A 13,293-nucleotide genomic window follows, 5' to 3' on the forward strand; every position below is an offset into this window, starting at 1 on the left:
ACTCTCTCTCCTGTGTCTGAAATCTTAATCCTGTTTGCTTGCCTGAGATTGGGGGAGAGGTGGTAGGATCAGTTTCTTGGCCCCTCAGGCTAATGCCAAGGTTTGTAACTCCTGAATCTCATGGTTACTAACCCTGCATCATTTCAGGATGTACACCAGACTTGCGCAATGCTCATGGTGGTACAGACTGAAGTAAGTCTGTCCCACCAAGGCTCAGGTCTTGCTTAATGCCAGGGCAGGATCTAGAGTTTTTGACTGTGAGCCTCAGTTTGAGAATAAAGGACTTTTAGCTTTATCTGCTGCTAAGTGTCACCATGGAAAGCCCAGTTCTGAAGTTCAAGTCAAAGTCCTAAGCTCACTTTCCCATTCTACTGCCCTACTGCTGGAGTCTTGCTTAATTGGGAGGCAGTCCTTGAGCTACTCAAGCTGTGTTGTTGTACTCTGCTGGCTGTACCTGAGTCTCATAGTTACTGGGTATTTCCAGGACTGTGTAAGGCTGGTAGTGAAACTGACTAAAATGCATCTGTTCCATTAGAGCACCCGTCCCTGCGTGATGCCAGAGCAGATCTGGGGGCTTTGTCTATAAACACTGATCTGGGGATAAGAGGCCATTAGGGTTTATTTGATGCTGGGTCTCACCCTGGCAGGTAGGCACTGAGCTTCAAGATGAAACCCTAAGTTCACTTTTCTACCCTATTTCTAGCACCTGGAATCTTACTCTGCTGTTTATTGGAGGCTGTGGGAGGGGTGATGGAGGCAATCCCTAGTCCACAGACAGTCTGTGCATAGTGGCCTGGGGGTGAAGGTTGTGGTGTCCTGTCTGATTCTCAACTTCACCATAGCGGACTTCCTACTGGAATCCAAGGCTAAGGTCTGGCCTTTACTTCCTTTTCATCCCCATTCCCAAAGTGTGAAGGAAGGGTGGGCCTGTTTCTACACTGAGCTAGTTAGAGCTGGAGAAGAGGGGACATGCCAGCTTTTCTGTTCTCCTTTCTTCAGTGTTATCTTTTTTTGTTTTTATCCTAAAACCAGGCACTGTAGTTGATCACTTGGCTACCTTGGGTCTTGTGAAGGTGATTTTTTTTTAATGTGGTTATCTATTCAAATTGGTGTCTCAGTGAGATTACTAACTGGAGCATCTTACTCGACTGACATTTTGTTCCATCTCCTACAAACATTTTCTTAAATATAAAATAAACCAACACATGTGTTAAAATGAATGACTGTATAGCCCTCCATTTTCTTAACTTCATAAAATGATTGTATGCTTGAGAACAACAGAGGGAGTCACTGGAAGAGGTGGAGAGAGTAGGGCAGGGGTTATTGTAACACGCTCTGCTTTCAGAGCAACACTGGAATCCTTAAAATTTTCTGTATGCAAAATGTTGCCATCTGTGAATAGAGACAGTTTTATTTATTTTGCAGTGTTGGTGCCTTGTATTTGAATTTTTTTTGCCTGAATTCCCTGGCTGCAATTTCCATTACAGGTTTCACAGAAGTTCAGAGAGTAGACATTTTATCTTGTCTCTGGCCTTTAGAGGAAAAATCTAATATTTTATAAATAAGTATGATGTTATCTTTGTGTTATTTCATTGATGCCCATTATAGCTCCCTGCTGAACTCAGTTTTGTGTAACTCACTTCTATTCCTAGATTGTTTTAATCATGATAGGGAATTAGATTTTGCCAAGTGTTTTTACCTGCATTATTAAGATGATAAAGCAGGTTTTCTTATTTTATTGTATGGATATGCTGCATCACACTAGCCAACTTTTGGGTCCTAAATCACCATTATATTCCTGGGATAAATCCTGATGGGACTTGGTATAAAATCTTTTTTTTTAATGTTACTAGATTTGGATTGCTAGTATTTTGTTGGACATTTGTGTGCCCGTGTTCATTCATTAGCAGTATTGGTCTGCATTTCTCTTGTTTTACAATGTTCTTAAGATTCTTCAGGAGTTGTTTTGTAGAATTCAACACTGGAGTTGTTAAAGTCTGGATTATTTTTCTGGGTACTTTTTCTTTGTTATTGTTGTCATTAATTTAATCTCTTGTTACAGATATATTTTTATTTTTTATTTCTTCTTGCATAGATATATTTTATTTTAAAGATTTATTTGTTTATTTGAAAGGCAGAGCAAAAGAGAGAGAGAGGGAGAGACAGAGAAAGAAATCTTCCATTACTGGTTCATTTTCCAAATAACTGCTAAGGCTATAGCTGGGCCAACCAGAAGTTAGGAGTCAGGAACTCCATCTGAGTCTCCCATGTGGATGGAAGAGGCCCAACACTTGGGACTTTCTCTGCTGCTTTCCCAGGCCCATTAGCAGGGAGCTGGACAGATCATAATTTAGTCAGGTATTTGAGTAATTACAAGCCTTTTGAAAAAAGGCTTCTGAGAACTTTATTAGCACCATGCCCTAACCAACTGAGCCAACCGGCCAGCTACAGGCCTCTGAGAACTTTAAAAGACTTGTTATCAGGTGAAGAGCAGATTAGTACGTGACAATTCTAGGTCTTCAAAATTACATCCTTTTTACATAAATATTTCTGAAGCTTTCTCTGTTTATTTTGTATTACAAGTGATTTGATCTCTTGTTTTTATCTTGTGTTTCAATTTACAAATTATTTTACATAAAATATTTAATTCTATTTATTGTTATTTATGTTTATAGTTGTAAACTAGAACTCAGAAAATTTATGTGGCTAGCCATGATACTGACCTAGTGGGTTTTCAAATTAATTTGCTTTATTCAATATCCTAAGGTTCACCTGTTAATCACAATGAATAAATTGATTATTAATTTGAATTTAGAAATCTTCCAACTTATATTTGAATCTTTAATATATGCACATTTGTATATAAATAGACACATCTATACTCATACTTCAAAACATTAATGAAAAAACTGCATAGATTTCAAAATTTTTGTACCAATATCATGATCTATTTTTTTTAAGATTTCATTTTTTTATTTGAGAAGTAATGTTGCAGATAGAGAGACAGAGAGAAAGGTCTTCCCATCTGCTGGTTTACTCCCCAAATGGCCACAACGGCTGGAGCTGGGCCAATCTAAAGCAAGGAGCCAGCAGCCTCTTCTGGGTCTCCCACATGGGTGCAGGGACCCAGGCACTTAGGCCTTCCTCTGCTGCTTTCCCAGGTCATAATGGAGAGCTAGATTCAAAGATGGGGGGGAGCTGGGGCACAAACTGGCGCCCATATGAGATACCAGCCCTGTAGACGGAGACTCAGCCTACTACATCACAGTGCTGGCCCCCAAACACATCTATTTTAATCTCATTTCTCCATGATGTTTTCTAAATTACCTTCTTATACATGTAAATATGACTATAATGATTATTATAAGAAAAATGGCAAAATATACACTGAATTTTCTCACAGACTATCATGTATCTTCAGACTTTAAAGTTTTACAAAAACTCTGCAGATTTCTGCTTCTTGCTGATAGAATTGCTTGTATCAGACCAACCTCCTAGGCAAATACCACAAACTCTTAGTAAAAATGCGAAAGGCATAGGGGCTGGCACTGTGGTGCAGCAGATTAAAGCCCTGGTCTGAAGCGCTGGCATTCCATATGGGCACTGGTGCTAGTCCCAGCTGCTTCTCTTCCAATGCAGCTCTCCGCTATGGCCTGGGATAGCAGTAGAAGATGGCCCAAGTCCTTGGGCCCCTGCACTCACGTGGGAGACCCAGAAGAAGCTCCTGGCTCCTGGCTTTGGAACAGTGCAGCTCCGGCCCTTGCAGCCATCTGGGGAGTGAACCAGCAGATGGAAGACTTCTCTCTCTGTCTCTACCTCTCTCTGTAACTCTGTCTTTCAAATAAATAAAAATGAGTCTTTAAAAGAATGTAAAAGGCATAGTAAAGCAACCACAGCATTCAAGAGTTAAGAGTTAAAGATCTTGTAGAAAAGCATTAGATGGATTCAAAATTCTCTTACACTTTTCCTATGTGAGTTTCTGGTTCACAGATTATATAGGTAGAGAAAAGTTGTTCATTGCTTTCTGGCTGTTTCTGTGGTTAAATAGATAAGAGTTCAGAGCTATGAAGAAAGTCAAAAGTTGAGAGGCCAAGGTTCTAGAGATAAGGGAATAACAGTAACAAAGTGGACCTGACATTCTATGCCACCTTACCACCTGAGGCATTTTCCATTTCATATTCTCAGTGGCCAACAAAGAAATGGAGACTAACAAGTATAAGCAGAATTTCCATTAGAATCCTGATTTTGGCTGTTTAAAAATGGGAGCTCAGAATTTGAAAATAGCTTGTTATTAGGTTCAAGAAAATAGAAAAGAATATGGAGACATCTAAAACTGAAAAATAAGTAGCAATTATAAACACAATTGTTTGGTTTAATAGCAGAAGATTAGACTAATTTACTACAGATAAATCAGAAAATATCCAGAAAGAAATCATTAGAGGACAATAGAATATTTTAGATATATGGACTAATGCAAATGTCAAGCATAAGCATGATCAGAGTTCTAAAAGTAGAGAACCAAATAAACCAGAAAAAACATTTGCAGAGATAATGACCCTAAATTTCCCAAACCTGATGAAATACTTCTAAAAACCTAAATCTGTACATTAATATACAAGCACTTAGGAATCACTAAATATAATTGAAATGAAAAAGCATGACAGGTACAGAAAAGATTGGAGAGGAGTAAATTGAAGAGGCTCTAAAACCCTTTCATTGTGCTGCTGCTGATGAAGTACTCACTTTTAATAGAATTTAGTAGGTGAGGCATTATTAAAAAATAAAGTATAATTAACAACCTAATGATGTGTGAAAATGAAATGGAATATAGTTGATTAGTTCAGGAGAACACAAGGAAGGATTTTAAAAAATGGAGAAAAAGCAGAAGAAGCTATTAAAAAACAAAGAATAGGAAAGTAGATAAACCTATGGATAGCAATATTCACATTAAATGTAGGTGGACTAAATAACCATAGTAAAAAAAATTACCAATGTGGATAAAAATATTCTGAGTATATATTATTTATAAGAGATACAGTATAAATATGAAAACAAAGAAATGTTGAAATTAAAGTATATAGGGGCCAGCGCCATGGCTCACTTGGTTAATCCTCCTCCTGTGGTGCCGGCATCCCTTATGGGTGCTGGGTTCTAGTCCCAGTTGCTCCTCTTCCAGTCCAGCTTTCTGCTGTGGCCCAGGAGGGCAGTGGAGGATGGCCCAAGTGCTTGGGCATTGCACCCACATGGGAGACCAGGAGGAGGCACCTGGCTCCTGGCTTCGGATTGGCACAGCTCCAGCCGTAGTGGCCATTTGGGGAGTGAACCAATGGAAGGAAGAGCTTGCTCTCTGTCCCTGTCTCTCACTGTCTATAACTCTACCTGTCAAATAAATAAAACTAAAAAAAAAAATTAAAGTATGTAAATTACTAGAACAGGCAAACACTATATAAAAGGATGCTGGCATAGTTATACTAACATCAGGAAAAGAAAACCATAAGAAAAAATGTGTTGCTGTGTATATAGAAGCATTTCCTAATGTTAAGGTACCAATCTATCAGGAAATAGAACCATTCTATTTTTTGTACAAACAATGATATAAATAAATACGGCAAAACTAGTCAACCTATTATTTTTTTTAAGATTTATTTATTATTTGAGAGGCAGAGTTGCAGACAGAGAGAAGGAGAGGCAGAGAGAGTCTTCCATCTGCTGATTCACTCCCTGATGGCCACAACAGCTGGGGCAGATCTGAAGCCAGGAACTGGGAGCTTATTCCTGTCTCTCATGTGGGTGCAGGGGCCCAAGGATTTGGGGCATCTTCCACTGCTTTCCCAGGCCATAAGCAGAGAGCTGGATCGTTGGAAGAGGAACAGCTGGGACATGACATGGCGCCCACAGCGATGTCAGTGCCACAGACAGAGGCTTAACCTACTACATCACAGTGACAGCCCTAGTTATTATTTTTTTAAATAGTTAACTTTCCAAGTGATAATTGAAGATTTTAATGCATGTCTCATGGTATCTAAAAGTAAAACATTAGCGCAAATAGAAAATTATATCAACATATAGTGTAATATAATCAACACATGTAGAACATTGTGGCATCAAATAAAGAGGCTATTCATTTCAAATACCTCTGAAATAGACCATAAATTGATTCATAAAATAATTTATTACAGATTTGAAAGATTGCAATCATACCCCAGAGTATTTTCTCCAACCAGAATGAAATTTATGGGAAATGAGTCACAAAAAGGTATCATTGAAAACAGAACTTATACTTCTAAGTAATCCATGAGACAGAAAAAAAAAAAAAACCCAAAACTTAGAAAATATTTTGATGCAAAATTTAAAATTATTTTAAACAAAATTTAAAAATATTTTTAAACAGAGATAAAAACATCATTTATTAAAATATGGGATACAGCTTCAGCCATACCTACAAGGAAATATTTACCTTTAAATGTGTTTATTAGAAAAAAAAGAAAAGTTGAAAAGACTATGATTTTATTATCTAGTAAATTAGCTGAAAGAATTGAAACAATATGAGTCAAAATAATAAAATATAAAATAAGTTTATAATAAAAAAATCAATAAATACAACATTCTGCTCACTAACTTTAGTAATAAAATTAAGATATTCTTATGTATTATTTACATATTTACTTTTTTAAGAAACAAATTACAAATTTTCTTATAAATGAAGAAAATTATATCACTTCAAAGTCTATAAGTATTAAAATATATTAAAATAACAGTAATAAGTTATTATCACAGTGATGTAACATGGCTATAATATTTGAAAACACAGTTACCAAAGGCAATTGAAATGTCTGTATCAAAGGAAGAACCCAAACACACAGAAATAATCAAATTTTATAGAAGAAAATATCTTGATAAAAATTTCCTATATAAGGGAAAAGTAACTTACACAATTTTATGCAGTATAAAAATCCTATAATAAATATCTTCCTTTAGAATGAATTACTTAACTACTCCTGCTTTGTTACTTTTATCTAATGCCCCCTCTTTTATTTTCTATTGTGATAATCATGCATTCATTTTCTCTTTAATTATTTTAATGTGGTAAAGATCAGTAATTAATTTTGGAATATTATACATACCTTGTTTTGTTGAGTTAAATATGTTTGTTATACTGTAGAATACTTAATTATTATTTTTGATTTCATAATATCTTTATAACAGTTTTTCACATATGTAATATGGATGATTTTGGATCATAATTTTGTTGTTCCTTAATGCATCTGACAGTTTTCAATGTCATTATCATGGTACATTTATAAAATTAATTGAAAGGGTTCCTTATTTTTCTATCTTGTGGAAACTTTATTAAGTTTGCAATATTTCTTCCTTAAAATTTTTGGGAGAATTTATTGGTGTAGCTATGTGTAGCTAATCTTATCTTGTTTTTTTTTTGTTTTTTTTTTTTTAAGATTTAGTTATTTCTTTGAAAGTTAGAGTTACACAGAAGCAGAGAGAGAGAAAGGTCCTCCATCCAGTGCTTCGTTTCCCAATTGGGCGCAACAGCTGGAGCTGCGCTTATATGAAGCCAGGAGCCATGAGCTTCTTCTGGGTCTCCCACACCGGTGAAGGGGCCCAAGGACTTGGACCATCTTCCACTGCTTTCCCAGGCCACAGCAGAGAGCTAGATCAGAAGTAGAGTAGTTGGGTCTTGAACTGGCGCCCATATGAGATGCCAGTGCTTCAGGCCAGGACATTAACCCGCTGTCCCACATCGCTGGCCCCATCTTTTTTATCTTTAAAGATTTATTTTATTCATTTGAAAGGCAGAGTTACAGAGAGAGGGAGAAAGAGAGAGCTCTTCTCTTTGTTTCCTCTCCAAATGACATAACAGCCAGGTGGGCCAGGACAAAGCCAGGAGCCAGGAGTTTCTTCTGGGTCTCTCATATGGGCGCTGGGGCCCAAGGACTTGGCCATCCTCCACTGCTTTCTCAGGCATATTACCAGGGAGCTGGATGGGAAATGGAGTAGTAAGGACTCAAACTGGTGCCCATAAGGGTTGCCAGCATCACAGATGGGGGCTTTTATTGTTATGACACAACTCTGTCCCCCAAAATGCTATTTTTCATAAATTTTTATTTATTTATGTATGTATGTTTAGTTTTTATTTTGATAATAGAACTATTCAAAATTTCTGAAATGAATTGGGAATCAATTCTTGTTTTAAATATTATTTTGGTGGATGTTACTGGAAACCATTATACTTCATGAAACAAGACAGTCCCAAAAAGACAAATACCAAATTTTCCCTGATCTGTGGTAACTAATGGAGTACATCACATTTTTGTAATGTATAGGAGCGAAATTGACATTTTTCATATTTGATATTTGTTTACAGCCTTTGTCTCTGCTATTGAGGAACAGTGTTTTTTTTTTTCTTCATGATATTGTTGAATTATTTATTTAGTGTAGGGTTAATCTTATGAGTATAAAGTAAACTGAACGTAGGTTGTTGTAAAAATTAAGAGAGGGAATAAGAGAGAAAGAAGGAGGAATGATGGGAGTGTGAGCAGGAGGGAGGGTAGAGTGAGAAGTATCACTGTGTTCCTAAATCTGTACTTATTTCATATGTACATGAAATAAATGAAATACATGAAATTTGTTTAACTAAAATATTAAAAATAACAAAATAATAAATAAATATTATATTGGAAGTCCTAGCCAGTGGCAATGTGAGAAAAGGAAAGAATAGGGATTCTTATGCAAATAGTAAAAAGCTCAATCATTATTCACAAATATAATGATATATTAGGACAATAAACATAATCTGGAGGCAGGTTATTAGGATTGGTACGTAGGCTTAGCAGATGTTCAGATGTTCTGAAATCAAGCTCAAGACACACGTAGAAACACATAATGTTAAATACATTTCCATATAACTAATCAGAATAGAGCAATAACTAATCAAAAACAAACATTGTGAAACTATATCTTGCATAATAACAAGACTAGGCAAATAAGAAGTGAGGGTAATAATTTTGTTTTTTATTATTTCTACACAGAAAACAATGAAATGTTATTGTGAAAAATACCTCAATAAGTGGAGGATTATGCTTTGTTAATGGCTTGAAATAGAGAACTGCAAATATGTTTATTCCTACCAAAATAGCCTATAAATGCAGGGCAATTTGAGTCAAAATTCCAGTAAGCTCAGTTTTCCTATAAAAATTGACAAGTGATTTTAGACTATATATAGAAATGTAAAGACTAAAATGGGAAAGGGGCTACTGAATGAAAAGAGCAAAATTAGAGGACTTGTTTCATCAAATACTGAGATTTGTAAAACTATGCTAACTAGAGAGTGTGTTACCGATATAGGCTAGACAAATACAGTAAAGGTGCATTATACCTCCATTTACATAGAACAATTGCTTTATAAAAAACACATTACTATAATGCATAGAGTAAAGGTGGTCTTTTCCAGTGGCAGTGCTGGATCAAAAGGATATCTAAATGGAAAAAATATGATTTTAATCCAGTAATTGAAACAACATAAAATAAATTTGGATTATAGGTCCAGTTTAAAAGATGAAACATTAAAGATTTTAGAAGATTGCCAAATTTACTATGTGAACTTCTGAAAGACAAAGATTTCTTATGGAATATATAAAATTATTCAGAAAACAAATTGTCAGTAAGTTGGGTTTCCTTAAAATTCTTTAGGACACAAGAATGTACACAAGTAAGCCACAGGATAGAACTTACTTGCAATGTATGTATCTCAAAAAGATTCATGTTGGCATGTACAGAGGACTCGTTAAATAAAAAAAAATAAATTGTATAATAGCCAAACAACTTTGACACTTCTCCAATGCCCAATAAATATGAACCTATGCCCAGCTCTGTCAGTCATCAGAGAAGTACAATTTATAATAACAGTGTAAAACCACTGCATAATCACGAGATTGCTAAAGTTGTCCAGTATTGCCAAGGTTATAGAGCAACTGGACCCTTCATATATTGCTGAGGGATATGTAAATTGGTGTGACCATTTTGGATAATAGGGACCTAGCAATTCTACAGTTAGTTCTAATCCTATCAGAAATACATGCATATGTTCACTAACAGAAATGCACCTGCATAAAAATGATCATAACAACAGCATTTATAATATCTGAAATTAGAAACTCCCTGAATGTTCACCATAACTAAAATGGAGAAATTGTAGAGTACTTATAGAAATGGCAGTGAACAAAATACTTCTACATGCAGCTGTTTAGGTGAATATCAAACATCACCAGTCTTTGGTGTTAGAATTGAAATACAGGTTATCTTAGGGAAGGAAATAACTTGGGAAGGAACTTGAAAGAGCTTTTAGGGTACTAGTAATTTTTAAATTTCTGGGAGGTGGTTACATGTTCACTTTTAGGAAACTCCTCAAGCTATACATTTATGTACTTTCTTATGTGTCAGTAAAAGTTGAAAAGCTACAGGATTTTTTTTAAGCTACAGGATTTTTAAAAACTCACAGAGGATGCTATGCTAAAGGAAAAATATCTTAATTAAGAATTGAACTCCCTGAATTGCCTAAGATGTGATGGGGTTTCCATTTATGGATGCCTTGGTTCAGTGACTTGTCCATTCCATTATCATGTGGCCTTTCTGAACTTACCCTGGTGACCCTGCACAGGTGACTTAATCTTACAGAGTACTTTTTTTAAATACAGGTTTTACTTCTATATTTAAAGCAACTGTGCTGAACAAAAGAGATGTATTAATTGATGCTTTAAAATCTTATAGAAATGCTAAATCCCTGCAAATGAAATCTACATCTTAAACAATCAATTTTCATAGAATGTATAAGCTTAGGAAGAAACAGCCTGGCAAATTCATCTGGTGTTCTGTATAAATACAATTTTAAAATACCTCCCATTTTTTCTTGCTATGCCATCTGCAGAATGACTCTTGGAATGGAAATTTAATCTCTAATTGCAAATGCAGGGATTAAAAAGGTTATATTCAAAATGTGCTGGGGGACCAACTAACAATTCAGAAAGGAAAAAAAAAAAAAAAGGAAGTCTCTATCTGCAGGTTTTGCTGGCATAGATGTTTTCTGGGAATGATAACCTGGCACCAGGTCTTTCACAGTCAGAAGTGGAAAGGAAAATAACCTGCTCTGATTGGGTTTGAACTATCTGGACCTTGTATAAACTCCAGCTGCTTTTGACTGTGGAATTAGAGCAAGAATGAACAAATTTACTCTTTTAATTCCTTTAGAGATTAGACTGTGATTTTACTTGTGCTTTATACAATTAAAACAAAGTCATAAGAATATGACATACTTTTTGCTTGGAGGGGCACCCATTGTAGATTGAATTAAATGAAGAAGAAAACAAAAAGCACTATTGAAAATGATAAATTCTATACAAAAATGTAAGAAAAATCTAGAAACAAATGAAAAATTGATTCCCTTGCTCCTAAAACAAATAGACAATTATGAAAAAATGCCCCTTAATTTTTAATTTTTTTAAGTTCTCTTTTTATAATTTTATTTAAGGTATACAAATTTCATGTATTTCATATATGCAGATTCATAAACATAGTGATACTTTCACCCTCCTCTGCCTCCTGCCCATGCTCCCACCCTTCTTCCTCCTTCCTCTCCTATTTCCATTCTTATTTTACAAAGATCCATTTTCAGTTAACTTTATACTCAGAAGATTAATCCTACACTAAGAGTTGATGTGTTTCATATAGATATAGATGTCAATTCTCTTCTTCCATTCTGAATTTTCTTTCTCATTATTCTTCAGTAAACCATCTGCTCCTGTGTACCTAATATGTATAGTAAAATGGGTTCACTGTGTCTCTACCTTCTGCCTCATTTACTATATTTCTTCCTTGGGATGGCAAGCCAAAACCTTTTCATGATGACTTTGACAAGGAGGAGGGAAGTCATTATGGAGTAAGATTGTGTATGCTTCTGAACTCTGCATCATCCATGCTTGAACTTGGTTTTATTGTTCTTCAATTATTTTATATATATGTATATTTGGTCTATCAACTCCATATCAAATACCATGACTTCTTGTTTTGTGTTCTCAAATGAAAGAAAGATTACAGGAGAGTTACAAAACAAAACAAACAAACAAAAAAACTTTTAAAAAAATCTGTAAAAAATCATTTAAAATTATGATGCATACATTTTTTATAGTAAAGGTTTTTTTTTTTTTTTTTTTTTTTGACAGGCAGAGTTAGACAGTGAGAGAGAGAGACAGAGAAATGTCTTCCTTTTTCCGTTGGTTCACCCCCCAAATGGCTGCTACTGCCAGCGTGTTGTGGCCAATGCACTGCGCCAATCTGAAGCCAGGATCCAGATGCTTCTTCCTGGTCTCCCATGCGGGTACAGGGCCCAAGGACTTGGGCCATCCTCCACTGCCTTCCCGGGCCGCAACAGAGAGCTGGACTGGAAGAGGAGCAACCAGGACAGAATCTGGCGCCCCAGCCAGGACTAGAACTCGGGGTGCCAGCGCTGCAGGTGGAGGATTAGCCTATTGAGCTGTGGTGCCGGCCAAGGTGTTTTTTTTTTTTTTTTTTAAATATGTTTTCGTTCCCCTATGTTTCATGACTTCTTTCGAATGGGCTACTTTTACATACCTATAGGCAATCACCACATAATGAACTGTGTAGTCTAAGGGTGTATTTCCTAATATTTTTCTTTTTTCCTTTTTCCTTTTTCTTTAAGATGACCCACAAAAGCCAATGAAATGAATATTAGGCATGGTAAAACAGCTCAAATGGAAAATACTGTATCTTCCAGAAACTCTGACTTGATTTTTTTTTTCTTTGTCATTGTTTCCTTAAGAAACATAAGATAGTAACTATTTATATAGCATCTGCATCATATTATGTATTGTGGGTAATCTAGAAATGATTTAAGATATATATGAGGATGTACGTAGGTTAAATGCAAGTACTACCCCTTTTATATCAAGGACCTGAGTGTGGGTGAAATTTGATCTTGTGTGAACCTTTGGTATCAAGGAACAACTGTATTGAGCTTGGTTAGGAGCAGCTATTGAAACTCAAAGCTTATTTTAGGTAAGGAGGAATGAAGGGAAAACAGACCTTTAGCAAGTCATTAGCAGACAGATAGTGGAAATCCAGGGACTGAATGGTATGTCCTCTATGAACTGAGCTTTAATCTATCCACAAATTTGACTGGGGTAATATTAATCTCACTTTTGAGATCTAAATATTATTTTAAACTAAGTGAAAATCTCTCTAGCAGGTCTAGTTTGAGTCAAGGAA

General features: G+C 35.6%; 1 long non-coding RNA gene across 1 annotated transcript in view; it reads left to right on the plus strand.

The window, feature by feature from the left end:
• Window positions 1–13,293, plus strand: part of LOC127490537 (uncharacterized) — an 87,263-nt gene that overhangs the window by 58,932 nt on the left and 15,038 nt on the right. The window lies entirely within an intron of this gene.

This window comes from Oryctolagus cuniculus, chromosome 6 (assembly GCF_964237555.1).
Source record: "Oryctolagus cuniculus chromosome 6, mOryCun1.1, whole genome shotgun sequence".
In the NCBI taxonomy this organism is placed as follows: Eukaryota; Metazoa; Chordata; class Mammalia; order Lagomorpha; family Leporidae; genus Oryctolagus; species Oryctolagus cuniculus.